This window comes from Onychomys torridus, chromosome 10 (assembly GCF_903995425.1).
Source record: "Onychomys torridus chromosome 10, mOncTor1.1, whole genome shotgun sequence".
NCBI classification, from domain to species: Eukaryota; Metazoa; Chordata; class Mammalia; order Rodentia; family Cricetidae; genus Onychomys; species Onychomys torridus.
Window position 1 is genome coordinate 5,710,695 of NC_050452.1, and position 6,076 is coordinate 5,716,770.

General features: G+C 38.3%; 1 pseudogene; it reads right to left on the reverse strand.

The window, feature by feature from the left end:
• Positions 1-1,156: 1,156 nt before the first annotated feature.
• Positions 1,157-1,449, reverse strand: LOC118592360 (annotated as a pseudogene).
• Between the last annotated feature and the right edge of the window lie 4,627 nt (positions 1,450-6,076).

Here is a 6,076-nt window from a genome sequence, read left to right on the forward strand (position 1 = left end):
ATATATCAAGCAAAGTCTCGTCCTCAAACACTTTATGAGATGACTCATCTGTCAAAAGCATGTACTAAGCCTGTAGTGGAGTTCTGTTCCAAGCACCTAGGTTTGAGTGCTAGAACCACCTGTAACTCCAGCTCTAGAGGGATCTATGTCCCTTATCTCCACAGAAACCTGACTAACGTGCACATACCCATACTCACACCCACATTATAAATATACATATATGTACATATGCATATTCACAATTTAAATAGAATTTAGATGCATAGTCAAGTAAAGTTACAAGAATTTTGGTAACTTGAGTGGCTGGAGATGTGGCTCAATAGTTGAGTACTTATTGCTCTTGTAATGGATGCAGGTTTTGATCCCAGCACCAGATGGTGATGTGCAATCACCTGCTACTCTAGTTCCAGGTGATCTGGCACCCTCTTCTGTTTTGTAGGATCTTGCATGTACATGGTACACAGAAACTCATGCAGACTCATACTCACACACAAATAAAAACTTAAAAATATTATGATGAAAAGATTAATACAATTGTTTAAAAACATTTCTAACAAAAATTAAATAAAACTTAAGACAAATACAAGAATAAATGTCACCATCTTAAGATGTTTAAACAAAAGCTGTCACTAAAAGTGACATGCAAATCAGAAAAAAACTTGCTCTATCACACATACAAAGAACATGCCCCACAATCATCTTTTTATTTCCAAAATTAAAGCAATGTATATATCACTCTTACACAATTTTGAAAAATTCTCTAAAAGTATGGACTTTTTGGTACATAACTATAACAAAAGTTATACCTGGCCAAGTTAGGAAGAGTTTCATGGTATTGCACAAATCCAGCTGCTGGCCTCCTCAAGCCCTCTCAGCCATCAGATATGTGCTTTGCCCTTATTTCATAATTCCTTTCCATTTCCTCCTGTGATTCCTTAAGCTCCCAAAGAAGCTGAGTTCATTCTCAAGATGTGTCATTATGGATTTTTCTGATTTCTTAATTATGGTGTAAAATTTTTCTGTTTTCTGTATTATTTTCAAATGAAAATGTAAGCCTTGGTGTGAGAGTTTTGGATGGAGGTGTTAGGGAAAAATACTTTTTTTTTCCTTTTTGCTTTTGAAACTAGACATTTATTTTATGACTGAGTGAAATTCCTCAAGATGAACTGGATGCTGCACCAGCTGCCCTCTTGGGTTTGGGTGTTGTACCTTCACGGAATCCATGTCTGAATCTTCAATAGACAATTTCCAGGTGCCTCATCCTCCCAGTCCCGGTTGTGTTTCGTCTCTTAGCCTTGGCACTCCCAGTTATACTTTCTCTTGCGTGAGGCCAGGTAGCCACACTTGCCACAGGTGGACTTCTGAAGGTGGTGGGCCTTAGAGCCACAGGGCAGCACAACATGTGCATCTTATTGCGCGCTTTGCAAAGGATGATGTTCCTTTCGTCATCTAGCTTCTTCTGCGGAGGCCAAGAGCAGGAAAAATACTTAATGTTACATTACAACCTGCTCTGGTTTCATCTCTATTGCTGTGATTAAATTCCCTCACCAAACTTAGGGAAGAAAGTGTTTATTACCTCAAAACTTATTAATAGCTCACAATTTCAAGGTATAGTTCATCATAGCAGGGAATTAAAGTGTAGCTGGGACTTAAAACACCCATTCCCAACACATCCACAGTAGAGAAGAGAGAACAAATGTCTGCATGTTTAGTTCTCAGATAACTTCCCCACTTTTACCTAGAGTCCAAACTCAAGGAATAGCACTGTTCACAGTGGGTCTAGTCTTCCCTTATCAGTCAATGTCATTCAGATGGCTCCCCACAGATATGCAAACAGGCTGACCTGATCTAGGTAGACAATCCCTCACCAAGACTCTCTCTCCATGTTATTTAGGGACTATCAAGTTGATGAAACTAACTAGTGCATATACAGAGGGCACCAAATCTGATTGTGTCTGTCAGTCACTCTGAGACTGCTCAGTTGGTCATTCAGTGGCTGATGCACACTCAAGTTTACCGTCAGCACTTCTAGTGATATTTTTACCTGTGATTACCATAATCTACGTTTTGAACAATGTTACCTATGCCTTCCAAGACAAAGAGACAGTTTAGAAAATTGAAGATGTTTCTCTATAAAACAAGCATCTGTGCATCAGTGTGTCTTAGTTTTTAACCACACAGACCACTTTCTGTCATCAGTATTAAATTTAAATGGGACATTTTAAAGCTCAATTTTATGTTCAATTTTATTTTAGTCAGCCTTAAACATGATATAAAAAAATCACAAGCCAATTTCACTTTTGAATTAAAATTCAAAAATTCTGAATGAAATATCAGAACATTGAAATCTAACCTGTAGAATAAAACTGAAATCTTTCCAAAGAAAGTTAATTATACTTTAGAAGAACTATATAATTCAGCTTGCAAAGAAACAAATACAGAAATGTTACCTAATAGATAAACAAAAACCTTCATTAAACACTAGATTATATATATATATATGAAAATTAAAAAAAAGAAAAACACTTAACAAAGCAGAGGAAATTACATTAATTTAATAGGCAGTAACTAATAAGGTAATATTTAGCCAAGAAATGGTTAAAAAGTGTTGGCTTTCATTTTGGTTATTAAGAATACTGAGAGAAAGGAGGGATAAAGAATACTAAGGATAATTGAAAAAATAGGGAATCATTTTATTTTTAACCTAAAAATACTTACATAATATATAGAAATATATGTGTATGAACATACAAATAATACAAATGAAGTAACATCACTTGGGGTTAGAGTGTTCCCCCAAGAGCAATTGTCTATCAAAAACCCAGGGTGCCAGGCATGAAGAACCTTCCTTTGACTTAGCAGTTAGGGGAGCTTGGGAAAATCCCAGAACAATGTAGGCCAACCAGAACTTTAAAGTAAGCCCTTATTTCTTAAGTCACCATACACTTCCAACCTAGGCCTTGAAGGAATCAATCTGAAATCTGCCTTAGGACTAGCTCTCAAAACATCCTGTGCTGTGGATGCTACCAGAGGAGAATAGCAATCAAAAACCCTACTCAGCTGTAAAGCTACAAATCACAACAGTGACCAGCAGGATAAGATATACCCAGGCATGCAATAGTGGCACTTATCTCGGGGGTAATAAATAGCCTAAGTTTCCACTCAATAGAAGAGAATTCTTGCCCAATAGTGTTAACTTAGCCAGCTACTGTGGCTGATGGCATCATGAACCCCCATGGAGAACGCACTACTGCCACTTTCCTAAGTCAATGTAATTCCCAGTCGCACTCCAAATACTTTTTCTTGTGGCCACGGGTTAGTGTAGCTCTAGAACCTTCCTTTTGCAGTGGGGAGAGACTATCACAGAAGTCCGCAGCAGGTCTACGAGAATACCTGACTGTTCACTGCCCAGCTCATACATCTACAACAGAATTCCTACACCTAAGGCTCAGGGTACATCTCAGAAAAGGATACAGAGGACCAATATATCTGCTATGTGACAGTTTTTTCTGTATATGACAGGGATACGTCCCTGTGAAACCTCAGCAATATGTCTGCCTAAACAAGCCTTGTATAATGAAAGAGGAACAAATCTCACAAGACCTCACCCCTAGATGAAGAGATAGAGGCAATTGAGGGCTGCTAAGAAAAGGAAAATGAGTCTTGTCCAGGAATGAACCTTCTGATAGCTTATCCAATCCCAAGAGGCCATTCCTAAACACATAGGTATGAGCAACACTGAATGGACTCAACAAGTCATGTGCGTATGTGTTCATTTTTTTCAGTCAGTTCTAGACATGATATGAAAAATATATGTATACATACAACCTACTGAATCCATTGACATATGTGCATGGTGTGTGTGTGTGTGTGTGTGTGTATGTGTGTTTAAAGAAGTCATAAAGTTGAGAGGGAGTGGGAAGAAGAAGAGAGGAAGGGAATTGGATAGGGTACTTTGTGGAGGGGAAATGAAATATATGACATTCTAAACAAGTAATAAAATAAACGTTAAAATAACAACCCTCACAGTTAAAGAGAAAGAAAGAAAGAGAGAGAGAAAGACAGAAAGAAAGAAAGAAAGGAAGGAAGGAAGGAAGAAAGAAAGAAAAGGAAAGAAAGGAAATACAGTTCCTCCTGTGCTAATGCTTTGTGATGTTAACACTTGAGCTGAACCCAAGCAGCAGGAGAAAAATACTGAAAAGGTGGTGGTGGTGGTGGTGTGTGTGTGTGTGTGGTGCTCAGGGGCATACTCTTTTGTTTTTGCTTTTTGAGACAGAGTGTCTCTGTGTAACAGCCCTGACTGTCCTGGAGCCAAGGCTGGCCTCAAAAGATCTGCCTGCCTCTGCCTCCTGAGTGCTGGGATTAAAGGTGTGGGACACCCCTATTTGACACAGCAGAACTCTTAAAAGTAAGAACTTTGAACAAGACCACCTAGGCTCAAGTAACTTCCCTTCTTGATTGTTCTGGAAATCGATTCACAACATTACAAGAAAGTCACGAAATCAAATGGAGATGATTAGAAAAATTTTCACCAATAGTTCCAGTTGTGGACACATGGCTTCAACTTCCACATGTAGGAATGAATAGCCATGAAGACATGCCCAGCCTTTACCCCAAACCATGGCACAGAACCCACGGGAGAACTACTGCAGAGCTGTGAGAAAAAAAAAAAAAACAAAACCCACAAATAACTCTTCATTTTTTTCCCCAGTATATTTCAGGTGATTAATAAGAAAGCAATAGAGCAATAGAGCAAGCCTCACACCCATTCCACTGGAAATCCATGACTGATCCTTGTAAGTGCCTTCTGAAATGAGAAGTACTTCTAAAGAAGAGCAAAATGAAAAAGTTTCCTTTTCAGATGGTGGAATGTAGAATGGAGGTGTAGGATTTAAAGCAGAGGATCTTGCCGTAGGGAAGGACAAACAGAGAAATGGTACCAACAGAAAAGGAAAACAAAAACAAACCAACTAATGCTGAAAACTAGCAGTAGGTAATAAGAGAGTTTTGTTTTTGTTGTTTCTTTCATTTTCTAGAGGAAAACATAAGGCTCACATACGTAAGCAAATATCGCTTGTAGCATTTGGTATTGAAAATAGAAAGAGAAAAATCTAGTGCCTGTGGTAGAAAACTGTTATCCAATGGTGCACAATTTAGAAAATTCACAAATGGCATCAATGAAAATTTTAACCCAAAGCTCTACAGTGGTTTCATTGTGAATTACTAAAATTAGCTGATCATTCCCTTTTTGTCTTTAAACTTACTATACTTTACCTGGTGTGTGTTTTGTGGCAAAATGGTTATACTCAAATTTTGGATGTATGTAATTGTTGTAATGTTTTAAATCTAGAAGCAATAACTTCCCAGCATACAAAGATGGACATAATATATTGTCTGTGTGGCTAAAATATGGTACATCATGGTTATAAGACAAAAATGATAGCATCGTTGTGTAATAACATGCTCAAACACAAACTAATTTGGGTTATGATTTCAAAGAGAAGTCCCGTGTCCCATGGATGTTGACCTTTCCAGTATGTCCATTCTTTCATGTGAAAGCAGATTTGCCACCATCTCCATAGAAAGGAAGAATTAGCTGTGACTTTGTCCTTTGTCATCCCCCAAGTGAATCTCCCTAAGAATATCCCAGTGAGCAGTTCCAGGACACATAAACACAAAACCAGTTCTAGTTACAGAAAACATGCAGGCAGTAGAGGACTTCTCTACTGAGCTCTATCGCCATTGATATCTACTCTGAATAATTGATCCCACTTTGTTTTTTCTCTTTGCCAGAATTAGTTGGACAAATGCCTTAGTTTTTAATTTTATTTACTCTGTGGAGGCAAAGCCAAAGAATCTCCCCTTTCCCAAATATAAGCCTTTCTTTCCACTGCACAAGTGCCTTCATGCTCTTGATAGTCACACCACAGTACTGGAAACCATTCAACTCCAGCGAATTAGTGGAGCAAGACTGTCTGAAAGCAGGACGACTCCTGTGTAAGCACTCAAACACACAGTGAATGACTGTGTGCCTTTTTCCTTCACTGATCTGCTGTGTCCGGAAGCAGAGTATTAT